The sequence below is a fragment of the Lithobates pipiens genome, unplaced genomic scaffold (assembly GCF_037356315.1).
Source record: "Lithobates pipiens isolate NorthernLeopardFrog02 unplaced genomic scaffold, aLitPip1_a1.2 Scaffold_18, whole genome shotgun sequence".
Lineage (NCBI taxonomy): Eukaryota > Metazoa > Chordata > Amphibia > Anura > Ranidae > Lithobates > Lithobates pipiens.
This window is the reverse complement of record NW_027507758.1, coordinates 260,033,602-260,059,054: the sequence shown is the minus strand read 5'-3', so window position 1 is coordinate 260,059,054 and position 25,453 is coordinate 260,033,602. Positions and strand designations below refer to the sequence as shown.

The 25,453-nt window shown below is 42.1% G+C and overlaps 1 long non-coding RNA gene across 1 annotated transcript; it reads right to left on the bottom strand.

The window, feature by feature from the left end:
- Positions 1-1,375: 1,375 nt before the first annotated feature.
- LOC143987821 (uncharacterized) lies at positions 1,376-23,988 on the bottom strand. Its single transcript, XR_013276710.1, has 3 exons — positions 22,518-23,988; positions 21,586-21,717; positions 1,376-1,485 (listed from the first exon to the last, which is right to left on the bottom strand). It is a non-coding gene; the product is annotated as an uncharacterized LOC143987821 (long non-coding RNA).
- Positions 23,989-25,453: the final 1,465 nt, after the last annotated feature.

The window sequence follows — 25,453 nt, the reverse complement described above, 5'->3', positions numbered from 1 at the left end:
TTTTCAGGTGCTACAGAGATATTCTACATACACATATAATAAAAATAATTATTTTGTGAAAATACATCTGATGTATGTAGTAGGTGAAAAGTCCCAGTATATTCTTAACATATTCAAGAATTTTACTTTCACCAGGACCTGTCCTGCTGATGTACAGGACAAGTTTAAAGCACAGATTTATACAGCGTGGAAGGCAGAACAGTTGTAACTCACAGAAGAATGCAGTCTGCCATCCGTCCTGTTATCTTGTCTTGAGCTCTGTTGACTACTTTATGGGTAGCAATGATCGCTACTTTGTTATCCTGCTTGCTCGGTTCTCCCCTGGCAAAGGGAGGGGGGGGGGGGGAGGCTCGGGTGCTGCCTGACACACACAAGCATGGAAGAGATCGAGTTTCTCCTTTATCCATAGACTCGAGGGGTATCTTATATGAGCAGTGACAATGTCCAGGCTCCTAGGGGGGGTGCTCTCCCCCTCCCTCACTCCGTCGGTTTAGCTCAGTGTCCTATGTGCGCTAGTTGTCAGCGCTGACATTTCCAATGCTTCCTCCTGCTAGCTCCTCTCCTGCTCAGGACTCAGATTTGGCGCCACAAATTCACCTTCTCTGGAGCCAATGATAGCCGAGGGGTGTGGATTGAAGGCGGAAGCCTCCTCCCCCAATTGGAGAATAGCGAGCGATTCTCTCTTTTGCATTTACACACAGCCACAGCACCGATAAGAGACTCGGGACTATGAGCTTCTCACGGGCCCCCTACTGGCCACGGGCCCTCGGTCGGAGCCCGAATGACCGAATGGTCAGTCCGCCCCTGGATGTGCCAGACCCCTGCTGTGAGCCGCATGCGATCTTAATGTGAATCCAGCCTAAGATGTTGCAGCTTTTGCTAGAAGAAGAGTAGAAGAGGAGAGGAGTGTGTCTTTCACAACAGTTGCTATCTTAGTCTTGCTTAGTTCTCCACTTTAAAACTTTATAAATGATATTTTACATTCCCTTTAACATTCTATTCTATATTATAAAACAACATATTATGTTGTTAATATATTTTATATTATAAAACAAAGCTGAATCACTGTACACTGAGAATTTTTTCTGAGGAAAAAAAATGTTAAAAATGTGGTAATGAACTCATATTACTCAAAATAGTATGGGCCCAGCTATTCTTTACTCTTACATGGCAGCTGGATTCTCCCACTGGAGTACTTGTCCAGACAGATGAATACATGATGAAACCTATTTTGTGTCTTTGAAACTTTGTATCTTCTTGCAATATACTACCTGTTAGGTTCATAGTGCTGTAGTGATTGTAAATGATCACCTTGTAAAACAACCCATTCAGTTTAAAATTGAAATGCAAGGCAAACATTTGTGTATAGATATAAAATAAAACATTATACATACCTTATTTCCCTTTTTTTATAAGTGATCACATTCCACCTGCTCTTAGCTGCATACGAGCTGGAGGAGGAGCAGCAACAGCATACTGAGCTTCCTAGTGAATGAAGGGGGGGGGGGGGGTGTTAGGACAAGTCTGATCATTGGCAGAGAGCAGCCTAACCACAGTGAACTCTCCTACCTAGTGTGGTCAGTTTGTAACAGGAAAGCAGAGGGATTGGCAGGAACACCAGGGATTTCACACAAAGAAAGCAAAGAGAACAGGAGACTTTTTCATAAAAGTACATGGTACAGCAGGCACATATCAGGAATTTGAGATGCTGAGATGCTGGGGTTACAAACACTTTAGGCCTCTTTCACACTGACGTCCCGTTCAGGCCCGCCTGTCAGTTTTTCAGGCGGACCTGAACGGGTGCTCCATAGAGCTCTATGGAGCATCGGATGTCAGCGGTGACATGTCCGCTGACATCCGACCCGCTCCGATCCGAAAAAGTGTAACGGAGGAAAAAGCTATTTTTCCATCCGTCTGCGGATCGGATCGGGTGACGACGGGCACTGCGGTCCGTCGTCATCCGATCTCCCATAGGGGAGAGCGGCGCTGTGACAGGTCCGTCCCTGCGCAGTGTGCAGAGACGGAGCTGTCATCTCCCTGCTCAGCGGGGATCGGCGGAGTGATCCCCGCTGAGCAAACGGACATCCACGGGGCGGATCAGAACTGATCCGCCCCGTGTGAAAGGACCCTTAAGCTTCTTGGCTATTTGTGACTCAGTCCTTTTTTGTGAAAATCTGTACAATCAGTAAAAACAAAGTGCCTGAAAGTATTGCTAATCAAAGTAACATTAAGAGCATGAGCATGTAGAAAGTCACAGGTGATTCATGTATATACAGTATCTCACTGTGCTTGGGCAACAAGACCATCCCAGACTATTAACAACACTGCTACAGTACTGTACTGTACATAGTTTCAGTTCTTTCAGTATTCAGCACCTATGTTTATTTATGAGTTCTGACATTTTTTTTAACACTTTTTATTGATTTTCTGAAAAAGTTGTACAATACAGAGCCTTTGGGCATTCCATGGCTCAAACAGCACAAACAAATCAAAAAGAAAAAGAGAAAAACACAGCTACTACAATGAAACCCACAGGGTTGAAACCTGCTTGAAAAAGAGTTCATCCAGTCATTACTGCTCACGCTTACAAATATTGTGTTATAGCAATGCAATTAATCTTTTCCATAACAAGGACAAGGTACATTAGGTGTACTGGAAATACATGCATAAAGTCTTAGGCTAGCAGAACTTTAACCACATGCCTACCGCGCCACAGCCGAAAGACGGCTACAGCGCGGTCGGCTTATTCTGGGTGGACGTCCGTGGGGTGGACATTCCAACTGTGACTGCCGGGTCACAGATCACGGTAAACGGCCACTGATCGAGGCCATTTACCACGTGACTGATCCGTCAAATGACGGAGCGATCACTTGTAAACAAACCGGTGTCACGTCATGACGCCGGTTCTTCCCTCCCCTCTCTGTACCGATCGGTACAGTGAGAGGGGAGAGGGGGAGAGATGGCAGCAGCACCTAGGGCTGGATGTGAAGTGCCCACAGCGCTGCTCAGTGCCAATCCTCTGCCCATACTCTGCATCACTCTGTCAATACTCTGCAACACTGCAATACTATGCCAGTACTCTGCAACATTGTGCAATACTCTGTCAATACTCTGCAACACTGTGTAATACTCTGCAATACTGCAATACTCTGCAATACTCTGCCAATAAATTTTAAAAGAAACAAATAATATATATATTTTTTTTTACCAAATTTTCAGTCTTTTTTGATTAATAGCCCAAAAAAAACAAAAAAAAAACATGGCTGAGTAATTGTCATTCAAAGTGCGAGAGCACCGAAAGCTGAAAATTGGTCTGGTTAGGAAGGGGGTTTAAGTGCCCAGTGGTCAAGTGGTTAATAAAAGATAATTATCTAAATGTCTGATTTATAGAGGTATGTAAGTCACCTCCCACCCAACCATGCATGATTGTTCAGCATTTGTGATTAGAGATTCTAGTCATATGTTCCAAATTTTGGCACAGGGAAAGGTAAGTTGCTTTGTATAAAGGTGCAGCTGCATTAACTAAGGACTTCCAAAAATTTAAGGAGGGTTCCACAGGTTGTTTCCATTTTAAAATAATTGCTTTTTGAACATAGAACAATAATAACCCTAGTAGGATTCTGGTTGCCCTGCGGTGTGCCAAGGGAACCACCAAGCCTAGTAAACAGATTGAGACTGGGGGATTGTGATAGTGGTTAGAGAAGTTATGAACTGAATAACTGTACCCCAGAAAGATTGCAAATTGGGGCAGGACCGCATCATTGCTTCCACACTTCCAACATTGGCCAGAGGCCCGGGATAGATTTTGCTCAATTTAAGGGTTAAGAGTTAAATAAATGCGATGGAGCAATTTATACTGAATAAGACGGTTTCGAACTGCAATTAATTGTAAAAAGGGATACTCCCAGACATCCTCTCAGTCCTCAGTCCAGTTCTGGATAATCTTCCTGCCATGCAGAGTATAAACCCTCCAGACCAAAATGGACTAATGGAAGAAGTGCCTTATAGATATTGGATAGGGGCTTGTCCAGCTGGTCATTTTGTAATAGAGATTCCATGATAGATTGAAGGATGGTTAGGGGTTGCAAACAAAATTGAATAGAAAAAGCATGCCTGAGTTGAAGAAATCTAAAAAATATCTATTTAATAAATCATGCCTTAGTTTTAAGATGTTGAAGGCTAATAATTTTCCCCCCTCGCAGATATTGGCAATATTTTTAATACCCTTCATTGTTCATATTTCTGGGTCTGGGATAGAATGAAATTCTAGCAAGCAAGAATTGTGCCATAAGGGTGTGGCAGGGGACCATCTGTTGAGATCCTCATGACACCCACAAACTTGCAACTGTCATGCCCGTATAACCGCCTTCAAGGAGATTGTCAAAGGAATAGGGTCCCGAAGACCTCAATATAATGCATTTTTTAACGATTCATAGGACCCAAGATAAGAGGCTTCTAGGACAACAGAGGAATTTGTATCGGCTGAAGTGATCCAGTTGTGGGCATGGGAAAGGAGAGCTGCTAAATAGTATTTGGGCAGATCCGGACAAGCTAGACCTCCCTGTGTCCAGGGTCTCTTCAGAATTGCTTTGTTTAACCTGAGGAGATTAGCTCTCCACAAGAAAGGGGAGATAATGGCATCAAATTGTTTAAAAAAAATGTTTTAGGTATACAGATTGAGGCATGGCTTAGTGTATATATATATATATATATATATATATATATATATATATAAATAAAAACATGAAGAATTTTCATTTTTAAAAGATTTATTTTGCCAATTATAGAAAGAGGGAGATTGTCTCAAGCTTTCAATTTGGCTTTTAGCATGGTAAGGAGGGGATGGGGGTTCAGTTTATTGTAATCTGAAACATTTAAGGTGAATAGAATCCCCAGGTAGCGAATTGAGGTGATCCAGAACAATGGTATTGCAGGATCTGCGACCTGACTGGCCCAGATATCTATTGGTAGGATTTGTGATTTTTCCCCAGTTCACTTTAAGGCCGGATAGGACCGAGAGCACCTCTGGGAGAGAGGGTCCTGGATCATGAAGGAAAAGTATCATATCATCAGCATATAAAGCCAACTTTTCGATTATGGAGCCCACTCTTATTCTCTTCACAGCTACCGATTGTCTGAGGGCAGTAGCCAGGAGCTCCATCACCAAGGAAATAGGAATGGGGGAAGCGGACACTCCTGTCTACTGCCTGTCTGACATTTAACAAGTTTAAGTGGATGTAACCTCGATTCATGAAATTTGAGCTGGGCACATATATCTGAAGTGTTTTGCTATGTCCTGTATCTGTCCTCTGTTTTGTTCTTCTGTTATCAGCCTGATAACTTATGACAAATTCTCTGTCAACTGAGATAAAACAAGCCAAGTTGGGGAGGATACTATAAATAGATTAGCACAGAGCTGAACGATTCAACAAACAGCTCTGAAAGTCTCTACCTATAAGAAGAGGGGGCGTGTACCTTTCCTCCAATTAGCTGTCTTGGCTGTGTGCCCAGGCTTCACTGCACTGCTGGAACAGGAAGAGAAAATCTCCTAACATGATCTGAACTTTCTAAAGAAAATATAAATCAGAAGACAGCAGATCTACATGTAAAACTTATGTAGGGAGATTTGTTTCATCTCTGTGTATTGTCTGCGGCTGTTCACTTCACTGGGTATATGTGAGGGTTTACATTCACTTTAAGTATAAACAGTTCACTTAAAGAGAAAGTAAACTCTCCCATTCTGATGCTTCTTTTCATTTAGTCCATTATAATAAGTCATTATCAGACTATAGCCACTGTAATCCAGCCCAAATCGCATATTACTTACTGTTTAAAGAAACTTTAAAAAACTTGTTTCCAGGGGTTAGGCAGCACCATCTTAAGTATTGTTTTCTGAGTCCACAGTGGAGTGTATTTCCGCCCTTACATTGAGCACTTCCTGTACTGCTAACAAAGCCTCCTTCTCAATCCAACGTTTCTATGACAACCCTGCTTCCCTGTTAATAGCTTACTTGTTTATTTCATAATATTTACTTGTGCCGATGTCTAATGTTTCCCTTTGTCAGACTTATCAGCTTGTATGTCATGTCACATGGTCACATGGTGTGTAGGAGGAAGCTCTGAGTGATTAGCAGAGTTCAGTGTTGTGCAGTAGGAAGACCTGATAACAGATAGATAAGACATAGTGTGCCTTAAATTAGGGGAGATCTGGACATGCTCAGTGGCTTAATTCTACAGAACAACAAGGATTACAACAATACTAAGCAAGTAAGGAGATATCTACAAGCAGTGTTCATTAGGGTTTTTTATGCTGATTTACATGGGACAACGTTGTGGGGGAGGGTTTGCAACCACTTTAAAAGAGAAAGTAAAGAAGAAGCCAACAGAATAAGTCTTCTGATAAAAAATGAAGTGTACAATGTAAGTCAAACATACTAGTCTTTTGCAATCCATAACAAGTAGAGCAACATGCTTAGAAATCTTCAGTGGATTTGCAGAAAGTACACTGGCAAGATTATCCAAAGATTAAGTCCCACGTCAAGACTTCAGATGGGCCGGTCTATTAATCTATGAAAGGCTACCAAAAAAAAACATTACGAGAAGAATAAAGGGAAGGCAACTAGAAGGGAGGATTGGTCAATCTGTAGAAGCGTGCAATATGTGTAGATACAGACACTAAATAATAGGTGTAAATAAATGCAGCGCTCACATAATTATCCCATATGTATCAAAAAAGTATAAATAAAGAATCAAGTGAATAATAATCAATGAAGTAGTCAAAAACTGTAGTGATATAGTGTTACACCACATACATAGTACAAGAAAAAATGTATATCAAAATGTTGACAGATAATAAAGTTCATAAGAAAACATAGGTGATCAGCAGTGTGGGAACCTCCACCTTCGTGTGCCTCCACCAAGCTTAAAGAGTGAAAACTCACCAGAACCAATAGCTGTCTAAAGCCTCGTTCACACGATCAGATTTTTGGACGAACGTTCGTCCATTTTTTGTTGCATGCTAGTCACACGTCAAAAGTGAAGGGGTTACTCACTATACGAAAATTCTCATATGACAGAATTCAAGTTCAGAAGTGATAAAATGTGTTGAATAGTTTTGTATGTATTCGTGCTAATTAAATGAAAATCAGATGTTGTGTTCACATCCGCCAAAAATCATAATCGGCTATCTAAAGCACCAAACTCATTCATTACTCTCTGTTCTTCCTCTCAAGGGGTATATACAGCTAGGGCTGAAACGATTAATCGATATTATCGATAATAATCGATAATGAAAATCGTTGTCAACGATTTTCATTATCGATTAGTTGGTCCGCACCATGTGATCCGCGGAGCGGGCCACGGCCTTAGGAAAGACCGCGGCTTCGGCCTAGCTCCGGAGCTGGCGGCCACCTTGGTACACCCGGCGGCGGCAAGCTGCGCGCTGACGTCACCCCCAGCGCGGCGTTCAGCCTGTGTCAGCCCAAGTGAAGGAATTCTGGAGGAGTCACGCTGGATGCCTTGCCTGCCCTCATTCAAAACTTTTATGCAGGTACCACTACATTTATTACCTAATCTAACCTAATAACTAACTACTATCTATTAGATAGTAGTTAGTTATTATCTAATCCTATCTATGCCTTTCCACTTGCTTGGCACAGCCACATTGTTGATTTAAATAAAAAGGCACAACACTATCTCCCCCCCCCCCCCCCCCCCCCAATAAAATGCAGCTTATGACAAGCATAAAAACATAGCATATCACTGACAATTTGCGCCAATAGGTATCCCGGGACTCATCACGGCGGTCTGTTTGGAGGAACTTTGATCAGTGGTGAGCTTGGTGCAAATCATCAGTGATATGCTGACTATGTTTTTATGCTTGTAATAAGCTGCACTTTATTGGGGGGGGGGGGGAGATAGTGTTATACCTTTTATTTAAATAAACAATGTGGCTGTGGGGGGCGGGGATAGTGTTATTTTTTTTTTGCTGATCCGAAAATTGATCCGATCTGCGACTCTGATGCGAGGAACGATCTGATCTGTGAGTTTTTTGATCCGTTGCACCCCTAGTCTGCACCTTCCCCCCCCTGCCGGTCCGTTAGAATCCTGTGTATCCTCCCGTGTCCTACACATGCACCACGTCCATGACCACGCAGCTACGCCCACTTGCATTCTCCACCCAGCTGACGTCCTGCCAGCAACGTGCCTACGCTGCTTTTGGCTCCTCCTCCCCCCTCTACCCAGCAGCCTTCCGATAGACCCGCCGCAGAGCGCAGGAGCGTTAAGCCCTCGCCGGGCCGCTTTCCAGCGCTGCCGTGATTGGAGGTTGTGCTCTGCACATGCGTGCATCCATCTCCCGGCTTCGGGATGCCCTTCGCTCCATTTGGAGGAGTCGGCCGAGTCACGTGTGGCGGGTCCGGACTGAGAGTCCGCCCACACCACCCTGGCACACCGAGGAGGAGCCTCTGTCACCATGAAGGGGTGAGAAAACCTGAGACACCGGAGGGGGGGAGGGGAGCACTGAGAGGAGGTGGGGCAGTGACACCATGTGAGAGGGGAGGAATATGTCATCTATACTGGGGGGGACACGTGTGTGTGTGTGTGTGTGTGTGTGTGTGTGTGTGTGTGTGTGTGTTTGTGCGCGTGTGCGTATATATATATTTCTCCCCTTTTTCAGTTTTTTTTATCCGATTAATCGATTCATCGAAAAAATAATCGGCCGATTAATCGATTATGAAAATAATCGTTAGTTGCAGCCCTATATACAGCATTCTCTTGATATAAATATTCTTTTGACTTTAGGCATGGACATCAGAGGGAAAACTCATTCGCATCCATCTGGACAGTGAATCACCAATACCAGAGAGAAAAGGCTTATAGTGTAGTATTTATTTCCAACAAGAGGTTAAAAAGTATATAAAACCATAAAAAACACACAGTAGTCTGCAAAATTAAAACGCTATGACATATGCTGCTGGTTCACACCACTTACATCTGATGCCACCAAACAACAAACAGAATAGCGGCTGGACCTCAGACGTATCACAGTAGTTCATAACATCCTCATATGTATAGTCAGAATAAAAGCTGGTAACAAAAATTTACATCAGGTGCCACCACCCTGAGACAGAATGGTGGCTGGACCTTAGGCATGTAAGATAGAGCTCCACTGCCATTTTGCACCATGAGCATCATCAGGAGCATTACATTACTAGCAAAACATTCATCCTTTTATATGTGACTCTCACAGGATGTCAGAAATCCAGTTAATGAGGACAAACAAGGCTCAAAACCTGTTTCAGCACCATGTTTCAGTAGTTCATGACACCAGTTTATTTTATTGGTGATCTGCGATTTTTAGCGGTACTCTGGCAGGCAGATCGGAGATTGATACAGTGATCAGTGCTATAAAAATACACTGATTACTGTGTAAATGTCACTGGTAGGGAAGGGGTTAACACTAGGGTGCGATAAAGGGGTAAACTGTGTTCCCTAGTTAGTGTTTCTAACTGTATGGGGATAGGACTGACTGGGGGGGAGGAGACATATCGCTGTTCCTACTTACTAGGAACAAACTATATGTCTCCTCTCCCCTTACAGAACAGGGATTTGTGTGTTTAGCCCACACACGAATGGAATGTCCGACATACTGATTCTGTCGGGCCTAGTCTGACAGAAAGTCCGGTCGTGTTTACAGTACCCTGGATTATTGTAAATTTTTTAGTGATACAACTTGGAATTAAAATAGTTTAAACTGGAAATGTATTGAGCTGATCCACACAAAATAGGTAATAATGTTGAAGGAAACACATGGACATAGTTTTCCAAACTATTTACAAAGAAAAACTCAAAGGGTTTGATTCCATAGGCATTCACTCCTATGCTGTGAAGCCACTAAATACGTTTGGAACAATTAACTGTCTTCAAATGTTTTATAATTATTTTAATAAAGCCCGCCTGTATGCAATTGAAGTATCACATGATCTCAGAAACCATTCATGTTTTTTGAAGGTTCCATGTCATTTATGGAACAGATCTAAACAAAAAGCATCATGAAGACTAAAGAGCTAAAGAAGCTTTCAAAACAAGACTTGGGTAAGTTCTAGGAATAACAAATAAAAAAAACAACAGTTATTAATTTTCATACTGCTCTACACACAGAACCCAGATGCTTGTTTAATACCCCCACAACCTCTGATTGTTTAATTTCCATCTTCTGAAATCAGTAAGGAGGACATCTCTATAGAGGCTCTCCATCACAGCCACAGGCAGCAATAGAGGCATGAGAGGGTTGCTAACTCACTCTATGCAAAAATAAACAAAAAAAATGGGTTTAGATATATATTCTAGCTTAGAGAAGGTTGTTCTCTAAGCTAGGAAACAGGAAAATGTTGTTTGGCCTCTGTAAACAGCAGGGAGCAGTGTTCCTGTAACCAGTCCTGCAAGAGGAAACACAAGTGCAAGGGCTCTGCCCCTGATAGCAGGAGAGTGAAGATATCGAGGTCCCAACTAAGCTTAGCTGGGCGTCTACCAAAGATTTTTGTCCAGGAATTGAGCTGGGTCAGGAAGAGGCTCACTGGAGAGAGCCAGGCATATGTTAGTGGGAAGGATTTCAACTGTCCTGCGGTGGAGTGAGAACCGCTAATCCTATGGCTAAGTGAGTAAATGACCCCCCCTATGCTGGGGAAAATTGACAGTGTGTAGCCTTTAGTCTCCTGATGGTGTACAGGTCACTAACAGTATTAGGAACCCCGTGGGACAATAAAGTGCAGCCAGAATTTAAGGAGTCCTCAAATTTATCCAGTTGCAGTTTCCCCGGGGTATCCCATGCGCCCTATTCCCATCCAAGTTGCCGTTCCAATAAAAACCCTAAAAAGAACCCCTGAGCCAGTAAGCATGTGCATGCTACAAATGAGGAAATAGGACCAAAATTACCAGCAGCTGTTTAGGGGATGCGCTTAACATGTTTTCAGTAAAAAAGACCTTCCCCTGCGGTAGCAATTTATGGACTTAGAAGGACAATGCAAGAAGGTGAAAAATAATCTAGATCTGATACACATGAATTTGTGGAAACAAATTTCTATGTAGACCAGGGACATGTGGTGAGGTCAGTGGCTAGTAAGGCACTGGCTAGTATCAAAGCCAAGTACACACAGGTTACATATTCACAAGTTATGTATTCAATTCTCATTATGTAGATGATTGCAGTTCTACTAGTTCTTCTGGTTATATATAGCACCTTCATTAGTTCTCATAGTTTACTAATTTAACCAGCATAAGGACTTGTTTTAGCATAAGTAAACGGCGTTCAAACCACACATGTGAGGTATGGCCATGAACGTTAGAGCAAGAGCAATAATTCTAGCGCTAGACCTCATCTGTGACTCTAAACATGTAACCTATAATAATTTTTATAGCGTCGCCTATGGAGATTTTTAAGTACTGAAGTTTGGCACAATTCCAGAAATGTGCGCAATTTGAAAGCGTGATATATTAGGTATCTATTTGCGAGGCATAACATGATCTATCACATTCAATTTGGGCTAACTTTAGTGTTTTTTTTTATTATTCATGAAAGAGTTTCCCAAAAAAAAATGCGTTTGAAAATTTGATTCGCACAAAAACTGTGTGACATAAAAAGTTGCAATGACCACCATTTTATTCCCTAGGCTGTCTGCTAAAAAATAGTAGCGTAATTGTCTAGCAAAAAAATTTTTTTATTTTTTTTTTACATGTGGAAGAGAAGTGTCAGAATTGGCCTGGGTGGCAAGTGGTTAATTACCATAAGTAATATACAAATAATTGTTATATATGCCATGAGGTGCCATGTTGAACTTCCAGTGACCAGTATGATAGAGTAAGAGTGATAACACCAAACTGAACACACCTGCTCCCTATTCGCACCTGAGACCTTGTAACACTAACGGGTCACATGACACCAGGGAGGGAAAATGGCTAATTGGGCCCAATTCGGACATTTTCACTTATGGGTGTACTCACTTTTGTTTCCAGCGGTTTAGACATTTTACCCCCTTCCTGACCAGAGCACTTTTTGCGATTTGGCACTGTGTCATTTTAACTGACAATTGCGCGGTCATGCAACGTTGCACCCAAACGAAATTGACATCCTTTTCTTCCTACAAATAGAGCTTTATTTTGGTGGTATTTGATCACCTCTGCGGTTTTTAGGGACCACTGTCATTTATACAGCGATTAGTGCTAAAAAATGTACTGATTACTGTGTAAATGACACTGACAGGGAAGGGGTTAAACATTAGGGGGCAATCAAGGGGTTAAGTTTGTCCTAGGAACTGTGGGGGGGGTGGGCTACCAGTCACTTGACAGTGATAACTGCTCCCAATGACAGGGAGCAGTGATCTCTGTCCTGACACAAGGCCAAGCGGGTTAATGCCTTGTTTACACCTTGTTTGCACTTCCCCCATTCTGCAGCTCCGTGACGCGCACCTGCAGGCCCCACCAATTAAAGGGGATGTACAGATATGCCCATTTGCCCACAACTGCCGAAGTATATCGGCGCATGGCGGTCAGCTTTTCCGGTCGTTAGTACATTTTTCCGACAAACGATTTGACTTTTGACTCAAAAGCAGGATGTGCAGTAGAGCTGCACAATTAATCATTAAGAAATCTTGATCTCAATTCAACCCCTCTGACAATTTCTAGAGTTTGTTGATTCTTTCATAAAACAAGTGGAGAGATTTAGCTGCTCACTCAGCTGTCAAAAGAAAACATCTGGGCAGTCTGCCAAGTTTTTAAAATGAAACATTGTAACTAACTCTTCCTTCTTAGATCAAAGGGCAACTTCTGTGTAAAGAAAAAAATCTGGTCAGTCTGCCAAGTTTTTAAACAAGGTGTAAATGCAGGAAGTTTAACCACTTAAAGTCTAAATCTTTTTCTGACACTCGTTTCTTAAAGGGATTATACAGATAAAGATTATATTTTTAAAAAATAACAAACATGTTATACTTACCTCCACTGTGCAGCTCGTTTGGCACAGAGTGGCCCCGAACCTGCTCTTCTGGGGTCCCTCGGCGGCTGTCTCGGCTTCCTCCCTCAGATGCTTCTCACGTTCATGCGAGCTCCCTCGCATGGTGAGAAGCATCTCATAGAATGCATTAAGGTGAAAAAACATTTACCTTTACAACCCCTTTAAGTTAAAATCAATATTTTTTGCTAGAAAATTACTTGGAACCCCCAAACATTATATATATATATATATTTTACCAGGGACCCTAGAATAAAATGTCAATTGCTGCAATAATTTATGTCACACTGTATTTGCCCAACGGTCTTTCAAACGCAATTTTTTGGGGAAAAACACACTTCAATGAATAAAAAAAATGAAAGAGTAAAGTTAGCCCAATTTTTTTTTTTTTGTTTTAACCACTTTCAGACCGGACCATTTTGCTGGTAAATGACCAGAGGTCTTTTTACACTTTGGCACTGCGCTGCTTTAACTGGTAATTGCGCGGTCATGCAATGTTGTACCCAAACAAAATTTGCGTCCTTTTCTTCCCACAAATAGAGCTTTCTTTTGATGGTATTTGATTGCCTCTGCGATTTTTATTTTTTGCGATATAAACGTAAAAAGACCGCAAATTTTGAAAAAAAATGATATTTTCTACTTTTTGTTATTAGAAAAATCCAATAAACTCAATTTTAGTCATACATTTAGGCCAAAATGTATTCAGCCACATGTCTTTGGTAAAAAAAAAGTCAATAATTGTATATTTATTGGTTTGCGCAAAAGTTGTCACATCTACAAACTAAGGTACGTTTTCTGGAATTTACACAGCTTTTAGTTTACGACTGCCTATCTCATTTCTTGAGGTGCTAAATTGGCAGGGCAGTACAAAACCCCCCCAAATGACCCCATTTTGGAAAGTAGACCCCCTAAGGAAATTGATAAGAGGCATGTTGAGCCCATTGAATATTTTATTTTTTTGCCTCAAGCGATTGAATAATGACAAAAAAAAATTAATTTTTTTTTTTTTACACAAAGTTGTCACTAAATGATATATTGCTCACACATGCTATGGGCATATGTGAAATGACACCCCAAAATAAATTCTGCTGCTTCTCCTGAGTACAGGGATACCACATATGTGGGACTTTTTGGGAGCCTAGCCGCGTACGGGGCCCCGAAAACCAAGCACCGCCTTCAGGCTTTCTAAGGGCGTAAATTTTTGAGTTCACTTCTCACTACCTATTACAGTTTTGAAGGCCATAAAATGCCAAGATGGCACAAAACCCCCACAAATGACCCCATTTTAGAAAGTAGACACCCCAAGCTATTTGCTGAGAGGCATGTTGAGTTCATGGAATATTTTATATTTTGCCACAAGTTGCGGGAAAATTACAAACTTTTTTTTTTTTTTTTTTTTTTCACAAAGTTGTCACTAAATGATATATTGCTCATGCATGCCATGGGCATATGTGAAATGACACCCCAAAATAAATTCTGCTGCTTCTCCTGAGTACGGGGATACCACATATGTGGGACTTTTTGGGAGCCTAGCCGCGTACGGGGCCCCGAAAACCAAGCACCGCCTTCAGGCTTTCTAAGGGCGTAAATTTTTGAGTTCACTTCTCACTACCTATTACAGTTTTGAAGGCCATAAAATGCCAAGATGGCACAAAACCCCCACAAATGACCCCATTTTAGAAAGTAGACACCCCAAGCTATTTGCTGAGAGGCATGTTGAGTCCATGGAATATTTTATATTTTGCCACAAGTTGCGGGAAAATTACAAACTTTTTTTTTTTTTTTTCACAAAGTTGTCACTAAATGATATATTGCTCACGCATGCCATGGGCATATGTGAAATGACACCCCAAAATAAATTCTGCTGCTTCTCCTGAGTACGGGGATACCACATATGTGGGACTTTTTGGGAGCCTAGCCGCGTACGGGGCCCCGAAAACCAAGCACCGCCTTCAGGCTTTCTAAGGGCGTTACAGTTTTGAAGGCCATAAAATGCCAAGATGGCACAAACCCCCCCCAAATGACCCCATTTTGGAAAGTAGACACCCCTAAATTTAGGGGTACACTAGTGAGACTAGGTAATAAATGGCGGGTGCCCTGAAACTATAAAAAAATAACTAACCAACCAGCGTCACCTGTAACAGTTATATGGTGATCACTGGTGAAAGGGTTAACTAGGGGGCAATCAGGGGGCTTTATGCGGTAGTATATGGGGGTCCCTGGCGCTATAAAAAGCTGCGGCGAACCTAAATACCTACCTGCCTAACTAGCGTCACCTGTGACACTAATACAGCGATCAGAAAAACGATCGCTTATTAGGCTGGGTTCACACTGGAGCGATGCGGGAACGCCACGAATGCGCGGCGGGTTCCCGCATCGCATGCCTCCCGGCGGCAGTTCACACTGCCCTATGCGAACTGCTGGGAGTGTCAGTGAAATGTTAATGACACCCCCAGATCAGTTCGCATATCGCAGTGCGATCTGCAAACTTGGATCGCATGGTGTGAACACCCATGCGATCCGATTCTGCTGCGGACCAAAAAAAGGGTCCCGTGCGAGTTTGCGGCGGGTGCGGCGGGTGCGACACGAATTCAGCCATACTATCTGTATAGCTGAACTCGAATCGCACAGAGATCGGATGTGATTTGCACTGCAGTGCGGTGCGAATCACATCCGTTCTCATAAACCGCTGCAATGTGAACCCAGCCTTAGTGACACTGGCGACGGGGGGTGATCACGGGGTTAAACCTTTATTGGGGGGGTTAGGGGGGTACCTTAGAACTAAAGGGGGCTAACCCTAACTGCCCTAACAGTTATTAGTCACAAATGACACCCGCCGGGTGATCAGGGGGTTAAACCTTTATTAGGTAATAAATGGCGGGTGCCCTGAAACTATAAAAAAATAACTAACCAACCAGCGTCACCTGTAACAGTTATATGGTGATCACTGGTGAAAGGGTTAACTAGGGGGCAATCAGGGGGCTTTATGCGGTAGTATATGGGGGTCCCTGGCGCTATAAAAAGCTGCGGCGAACCTAAATACCTACCTGCCTAACTAGCGTCACCTGTGACACTAATACGGCGATCAGAAAAATGATCGCTTATTAGGCTGGGTTCACACTGGAGCGATGCGGAAACGCCGCGAATCCGCGGCGGGTTCCCGCATCGCATGCCTCCCGGCGGCAGTTCACACTGCCCTATGCGGACTGCTGGGAGTGTCAGTGAAATGTTACTGACACCCCCAGATCAGTTCGCATATCGCAGTGCGATCTGCAAACTCGGATCGCATGGTGTGAACACCCATGCGATCCGATTCTGCTGCGGGCCAAAAAAAGGGTCCCGTGCGAATTTGCGGCTGGTGCGGCGGGTGTGGCGGGTGCGGCGAATGGCTGAACTCGAATCGCACAGAGATCGGATGTGATTTGCACTGCAGTGCGGTGCGAATCACATTCGTTCTCATAAACCGCTGCAATGTGAACCCAGCCTTAGTGACACTGGCGACGGGGGGTGATCACGGGGTTAAACCTTTATTGGGGGGGTTAGGGGGGTACATTAGAACTAAAGGGGGCTAACCCTAACTGCCCTAACAGTTATTACAGTCACAAATGACACCAATGCAAAAAAAAAAAAAAAAAAATGACATTGGTGTCACTGTGACTGGGGGGCAGGGGTAATTGGGGGGGTGATCGGGGGGTAAAGGGGGGGTGTGAGTGTGCCTGGCATGTTCTACTGTGTGTGTAGAGTGTTGGTGCAACTCACCGATCCGCTCTCCTCCGTGTCGGAACGAAAAATACCGACACGGAGGAGAGAATACATCACTTCCTCTCCTGTGTTTACATTACAGGAGAGGAAGTGATGTCACGGGGGATTCCTATTCGTCGGGAGCGATCGCGTGGGGGTGGCCATGAATGAATGGCTGCCCCCTCGTCCCGGATCGCTCCCGGACGAAAACCGACCGCCGCAGGCACCGGGCGGGGGCCCGATCGGGCCCCCGACCCGCGGGAGGCAAGGGACGTACATGTACGCCAATATGCCTGCCCGTGCCATGCTGTCGACGTACATCGTCGTGCGGCGGTCGGCAACTGGTTAATGTGAAAGAGGATGTGAATTTCATATACAGCTCTCAAACTTTGTTGGTCGGACATTCGGCCTGAAAAGTCCGATGGAGCCCACACGGTCAGATTATCCGACAACACGGTCCGATCAGACATTTTCCGGCGGAATTTCTGACCATGTGTACAAGGGCTAATGTGCAGGCTATAAAACTTTTGTTGGATGAGAACTCAACGTCTGATTTTCGGATAGTTAGTATAGAAATCTGACACACAAAAGTCAAAAGTACAAACACGCATGATCAGAATCAAGGAACAACTGGGAAGAGTTTGGTCTTGTAAACTACCGTTCGTAATCTAGAATTAACATTCATGACACGGCAATTGATGAAATGTTGAAATGCAGCGCACAGTCTCATCTTCTGTAAAGTGGAAGTAAACTCCCCTATCGTTTTCAGCCAAGAAAGCTGCCATCTTTGCCTCTGTTTAATCTTCAACTGCTATGGTGCTGCACATGTGATTCGTTATGACACCAGCCATTGGATGGTTTGATAGTTTGGCTGAGAGCACAGCCAATGTGCAGTTAGCATTCCCGGCATGCCTTTTTTTTTAACTGTTTAAATACATGGGTTTACTTTCACTTTAATGGGATAATAATGAAGCTGCTTTGCTGATGTAGTTATGCCAAACATATCTTAAAAGGCATTTGTTTTGTACGATCTGAAAATCGTCAACGCTCACCAAACTTCTACTAACACGAAATTAGCAGAAAGAGCCCAAAGTGTGGCGCTTGAGAAATGAACTTCCTTTTTATACTCTCATAGTACGTCACTATGTTCATGTTTGTCAAACGAGATATTTTCTGTATTTGCTGAAAATGTTCTTAGCTTGAAAACAAAAAACAAATGCAGCCACCAGATTTATGGACTGCATTTTGCAACATATATTATCTTTTTTCTTTGTTTTAGCTATCCTATAGTTAGGAATTAACATTTCAACATTCAGGAATTAATTATAACTAGGAGAATTAAAAGCATCAATTTATTAGGACAGCTAGCTAAGTAAACTAAAACTAAAAGGAGAAACTTGCCTTGCTGTGAAGTTCATCCTCGGCTTCTAACCTGAACTTGTTCAATTAAGCTTTGGCAATAAAACCTGGAAGCTGATTGGTTTCTATTCAGAGTTGCACGAGATTTTGCACTCTCCAGCTTTAGTAAATAACCCCCTATATGTCACTTTTGTAGATAATTATGTGCATTTCCAGCCTTGATTGCGTCTTGGCTTAGACCCCATACATACCATACTATTGTTGCCTGATTTCCTTTAGATTTACCAAAACTATGTAGAGCAAGGGCCTGCCTGATTGCATACAAATTAAAATTCTTAAGGAATGACCTCATATTATATGGTTTTGGTAAATTCGAAGGAATGAATCTACAGAAACATGTATAGTGTGTATCCAGCTTAATTCTGGCCATATACGAAAAATCAGGTGAATCCAATTTCGAAAAACGAATATTCGGCCGCAAGCGCAAACGATACTGCCATCATGTAATAACTGATAAAATGTTCAGTGGACATAAATAAATACATTTTATGTTCATTTTTTTACATATACCTAGTGCAGACAGGTTGGACGGGAAACACATTAACCTTTCAATTTATCATTCATTCGGCAGAAAATTTCCAAACTTGTCCTTCATTTTTTCAGCTCAAAAACGTCCAAACAATTATCGATTTTGTGCCCATTAACTGGCCGAAAGAACTAACGAACTGTCTAATGACCGCATTTTGGCCAATTTTTCGTATAGTGTATGGCCAGCATTAGTTAGAGAGTAAAGCTGAATACACACTATACAATTTTGTTTAGATGTTTTCCTTTAGATTTACCAAAACCATATAATATGAGGTCAAACCTTAAGGCCGCGTACACACGCGGGGACTGTTCGCCCAACTTTGTCCGTCAAACAGTTTCGGCAAACAGTCCGCTCAAAATTAGCATGGACGGACATGGCCACACACGACGAACGAACAGTTTGCTGAAACCGTGCGCGATGACGTGAACGGCACGTACGACGGGACGGAAAATACAACGTCCTATACACTGCATTACAACTTTTGGCGTGTAAATCCTTTCTGAGCATGCGCGGAACTTAGTTTGACGAACAAGCCTACACACGAGGCGACTGTTCGCTGAAACCAAGTTTCAGCGGACAGTTTTTCGGAAATTCCGAAAAACCTTGTTCAGCAAACTGTTCGCTGAAACTGTCCGCTGAAAGCCCACACACGGGCGGACTGTCCGCCGAAACACTGTTCAGCGGACAAAGTTGGGCGAACAGTCCCCGCGTGTGTACGCGGCCTAAGAGTCTCAATTTGTATGCAATTAGGCAGGGCCTTGCACTACATGTTTTTTTTTTGGCAAATCTAAAGGAAATCAATCAACAAAAGTTGTATAGTATGTATCCAGATTAAGGCTGACAGAAGCTTTACAGTACTGAAGATTACAGATCTGCCAATGAAGGGAGAAAGGAGAGAATCAGGGAGATATTCTAAGAGGCTATCCTTGTAAGTTTAACTCTTTTGTGTCTCTCTGGCAGCAGAGTTTATCTTGTCACCTCTCCTGTTTTTCTTTTTTTCCTCCCTAATCTGTGTCCCTCACCAAAGTCTGTGTCATTCCTGTTGCATTCTTCTCCCTTCAGCAGCAGTAAATCTTAAAGCTGGCAGTTGATTGGCATCTAGTGGCTCTGATTTTAGGTGCATTGCTGAGAATAGAGAGCAATTGAGCATGTGCAGAGCAGGGTGAGACAGTACATTCCTGAATTCCTGTGCACTTTGCAAAGTTGAGTTGCTCCAGGGCTTAGTAAATGAGCAGAAGTTTTGCTGACTGCCATCATCCAATCATGTGCAAGCAAAAATGCTTTTTCTTTTTAATTTTCTTTTTAAGTAATTGGGTATTCTTTGCAAAGTGAAGCTTTACCTAATTTACTAAGTGCACAGTCTATATGCCTTTAGTAAATCAATCCCTATGTGTCATTTCTGTCTGCAAATGTCTACGCATTTCATAGAAATTCCGCTTCTTCAGGCCATACAAGCAGAGCTGTTTCGCAATGATAGAAAGGCAAAAAAGGATATCCGGTGTCCACCCTATAGGACAAAAAGAAAAGAAAAAAAAAACGCACACACACAGAACAGAGAAAAACACATGCACACACACATCAAAAACAAACAGCAACGCACACACAAAAAAAGACAACCCACCTGGAACAAAACCAGGCTGGTACATAAAATACCAAGTATACCAATACCGTAGCTGTGCTATAACCAGGTCCCCCTATCCGGCCTGTGGGAGGGCATATAAAAATCACACAGAAGGCAGTCACTAAGGAAATGAAGGAAACACAACTTATTTATATCCAAATTAAAAGTAAAGCCTCATACACACGGTCGGACTTTGTACAAACTTTTCCGTGGACTTTTGTACAAAGGGCGTGGTCCACAAGTTTGTATTGCATACACACGGTCGGACTTTTTGACAACAAACACGAACGTAGTGACATCACAACGTACTGACGCCACTTCAAAAGAGGACGTTCAATGACTCCAGCGCCACCTTTGGTCAACTTCTGTATTGTAGTTTGATCTTTTGCATTGGTTCTGAGCATGCGTGTTTGTACCTTGTACAAAAGTCCGATGCTTTTGCATACACACGGTCGGACTTTGCTCCATCGGACTTTTGTTGCCAGAAAGTTTGTCCGTTCGCACAGCCAACAAAAGTCTGATGAAAACAGAAAAAGTTTGTCCGATGGAGTGTACACACAGTCGGATGTTGCTCCAAAACAGCTAATTTGCATGTTTGTTGTCAAAAAGTCAGACCGTGTGTACGGGCCTTAAGAGGCAACTGAGGAGATTTGAATGTAATTTCAATAGTCCAAATACAGAACACGACATACAGGCAGGATGAGGGCTGTATGAAATGAAATTAAAAAAAGAGGGCTACCTATTGCAACAGATCCAGGTGAAGGAGAAAAGGGTATTTTTCCAAAACCATCAGGGTATTACACATTGGCCTGCAACCGGGTTGGATGAGAACAAGGGGAAAACAAAGTCCCAAAAATAAGTGGTGACACCGTGGATATTAAGCAAAGTAACATACTAATCCTAAAGACATCAAAAGTGAACGACCTAGCTGATTCAACAACATTGCCACCACACCTGTTGGGACACAGGCCGGGAATAAGAGAATACAGGGGAGATGGTTACAGCCAAAAAAAACTCTGACCCAGATGCAAGCTTGCAGAACAGCTCAAACACACAAAGAACACCTTACAGATGAAACTGACCAAAATAGTACAACAAATCAAACACAGAGAATACACAAATACAATATAATGTAACACACAAACCAAAGACAGATATCAGACCAAAATAGAAACTAGACCAAACAGAAAAGAACACAAACAAGCTGAAACAAATCAAAATAACATAAAACCAGAAATAAGACACCACAAGGACAAAAAAAAAAACACTCACACACAGAGGTCCATCAAAGCCTGTTTACAATCTTGATTGCATTTATTTTGATGTCATGGTTCAATCCATAGTGTTACCACCCACAAATCAAAATGAACAACATCTCAGGTCCTCAGGTCCACAGAATTCATTCTAAAGATAGGAAAAATCATAAGTCAGGAAAATTCTAAGTAAAAAAAAAATCATATTATAAACATATTTTATACGAATGATGTATAGCTAATATGGTTTGAACCTGGGGGTTAGGTTGCTTTTACTTTATAAATCTAGTCGCTATGCCTAATAATTTACCATTGAAGTCACCTCCATGACATTACTGAATATTAAACAGTATAAGCACCTATTTTTAATGTTTTATATAGCTATAACTGCAAAAGGGACCAGCCTGAAGGGATCTATTGAGACTTAATTTTCTGACTAAAGTTCCATTTTCATTTTACAGCTCCTTCACACATGAAGACTGGGAGCATTTAAATAGGCAATTGAGATGGCCTCCGCCAACGCCCTTCTTTAATCTAATACAGTGGGTGGAGGGGGTTTTACACATGTCACTACCATGATGTTTTTTTCCTCATGTTGTCAACAAAAATGAAGGGGCTGAGACACAACTGCCCTGCAACGGCATACAGTGCACACAACTATGATGCCATGGTGTAGGCTTGTTGAGGGTTAAAACTGGTTGTGAAGTTATACTGCCACCCAGCTGCTTGCCAACTGTCCTCTAAAAAAATTATCAATTGATATTTTTCAGAGTGTAAACAAGCCCTTAGTGTCATGATAAACAAGGCCAATCACAGATTAAAATGTTCGTTTTCTATCATTAGTAGTTTTAAAACGATCAAAGGTCTGTAAGGGTATTTCATGTAATTGACAAAGTCATTGCTGATTTACCAGGTCCATAGCTGAAATGGGAAAGTCTTTCTAGTACTTACAGGGTTAACAGCTGCAAGAACTTCAAAAGGGAAAAAAAAGAAAAAATGAGAATAAAAAAACTTTAAAAAACAATATTTTATGTCCACATTTTTCTTGTCAGTATGCTGTCTGTATGTCAGGCAATGCCTACGGGGAGTAAAAAGTCAGTTTTCAATTTTGTTCAGACTCTCTCTGCACTTACATGTCTTGGCCAGGATTAAAAATAACTTTTCTAGTGCTCTGTGGGTGTGTGAGGGGCTTGACCAATAGGATCTCTTCATTCTGAAAACACGTCAAACAACAGCTATTTGGTTGAACTTTGCCTGCAAACATATCCGGAAATCCAAGCAAGAATTTCAAGTCATTAGAACTGCTGTTGTTGAGTGATATCAGCTTATGCATTTTTCAACCAATAACGCAGTTCAAACTGCTTAGACATCACTTTTATGAAGGTGAATACCATAATCTTTGTGATTTATTATCTTTGGGTTAAACAAATGTGCCTACAGGTAATTTCACACAGTACACCCTTTTAATAGGGAGGTCCTGCATACCTACCACCATCACATGCATCACCATCATACCTACCTACCACCTACACAGCAACATCGCAACACAGACATTAATAGTAATCAATTTTTTGTTACAAGAATGAGAGGATGTACAATCAATTTATAGATACACTAACGCTGGCCATACATTATACAATTCCCTTGTACAATTTTCTTTTAGATTTACCAAAACCATATAATATGAGGTCAAACCTAAACACTTTCAATCTGTATGCAATCAGGCAGGACCTTGCACTACATAGTTTAAGGTAAATTTAAAGGAAATTGAATAATAAAATATTTTTATGTACGGTTATCCTTCATTTAGCTCTTCCAGGTGATACCTGGACTTCCTTAATATGTGTAACAGGGGAGAACAATGTTTGCAGGCAGGAACAAGCTATCTGCATGCTTGTTCCATGTCAACGTCACATGGTATTAAAGCTATTAGGGTTTAGCATTGTCCCTATTGTGTATAACCTTAGTGTTGCAGGGAAACCATGGTGTTGTTTATGTTTTTTTATTGATACTGTATGTGTCTATTCCTCCAGCATAATGTAAATAATTTAATAATGGGTAAGTATTTTTAATTTTTCATCCCCCCCTCCCCCCCAAGTATAGATTGTAAATATATGCGTTGTTATTGGGAGGAGGGCATAGGCGTGTGCATTGGGTGTACCGGGTGTTCCTGGGCACACCCTAATCAAGTTAAGAGAAAGTGGCGGCACTTCCAGCATAAAAAATATAATCTTTTCTTGCATTAAAAATAGAGACAGACAATGCACAAATCGCTCCCACAAGGTTAGTAAATGTGTTTCACACTGGGGTGCTTAATCATTGCCAAATACCTCAAACCCGAGCATTCCCTTATAGCAAAATCTGGTGCACTTAGAATCAAGTGCAGCAGTGAATGGTAGCCAATCAGCTTCTAACTTCAGCTTGTTTAATTAGGCTTTGGCAATAAACTGGAAGCTGATTGGTTTCTATGCAGAGTTGCACCAGATTTTGCACTGGCCAGTTTTAGTAAATAACCCCTATGTGTGCCAGTGGACAGATAGGAAAGATCTCCCTCTTACTGGCTCTGCCATAAGAGAAATGCTCATGCTCTTCTCTTTCACTTTGTCGGCAAAGAGATCAATGTGTCAGGGCCATATATATGTTGACAGACACACACATGTGTTTGAGCTTTGGGGTACACACACTAATGCAATAGGCTATGCACGCCTATGGAAGAGGGAGTTAGGGGGGGGGCGACCGAGCTGCCCACACGGATTCCCCCATAGCACATGTCTTGATATGGGGGGAAACCAATAGGAAGAATGAGTGGAGAGCACCTGCTTGGAGCTCCATAAGAGGAGGTTTTAGGCCCACTCTTTGCAAAATCATTCAACAGAGATAGTAGGTATAACATCTTTTTTTATGTTAGCAAAGAAAAAAAAAAGCCTTTATAATCATTTTATCTTCCCTTCTCTCTCCTTAATAAGGCATATAAGGTAAAAACTTCAGTCTTGGAGTTTTCAGAAAAGAACAAGTTAAAAGGTGAGCAGCAAGCTATGCTATGTTATAGGGAGCATTTAATAAATACAACATACTGTAGGTTTTATCCCAATTTGGCTGTAAAAGTGGAAATATATTTTAATAAGAGTCAGCTGCTGGAGTTGTGGAGTGTTTGGCAATGATATATCAATGTTTTTTGAATGCCATACAAAAGACTACAATTGTACAATTGTCTTGGAACATGCCAGTGTTGTAATGTGGAATGTTTAGATGACTCTTTGATGGCCCCTGCATGCATGGCTTGTATCAAATATTTTGCCAAACTGAAGGACCACCTAATTATTACTTTTTAACTGATATGACAACTAACATGCAAATTAGTTAGTGATGGGGCATCTTCAGCACGTAGGCATGTTGAAATGTATAGTTGTAGCAGCTGTCCCAGGCTGGGGAAGAGAGTTAAACATTATTATCTCAGTTCCTGAGTTTTTGGTTTTATGGGGCCAACCTGTAATATAAAAACGGATACAGCCAAGATCAAAGGGCATGGGCCTGCTGACTGGGGTTGGAGAATGGAATGAGAATACCTGTGACTGCAAGTGTGGTGCTGAAGTTACCAGGAGCCATGGACAGCATCAAATTCATGGACAATACTTATGAACTCTCACCTCATGGAGGTATGCCTTGGCCATTACACTATTTTAGTTGGGTTCAGGGATAGCATGTTATTCATTTTGTATTGCCATGTTGCTTTCCTACAGTAAATGTTACATTAATCACCTGAGCCTGGCCTGAAGTTATTCAAAGGGGTGCATGTTGGTTCTGACTTATTCCATAGAACCTGGGTCTGTAGTTGCACTATGGGGTATGCCATTACACCACTACAAAAAGGTTAACTCGGCAAGACA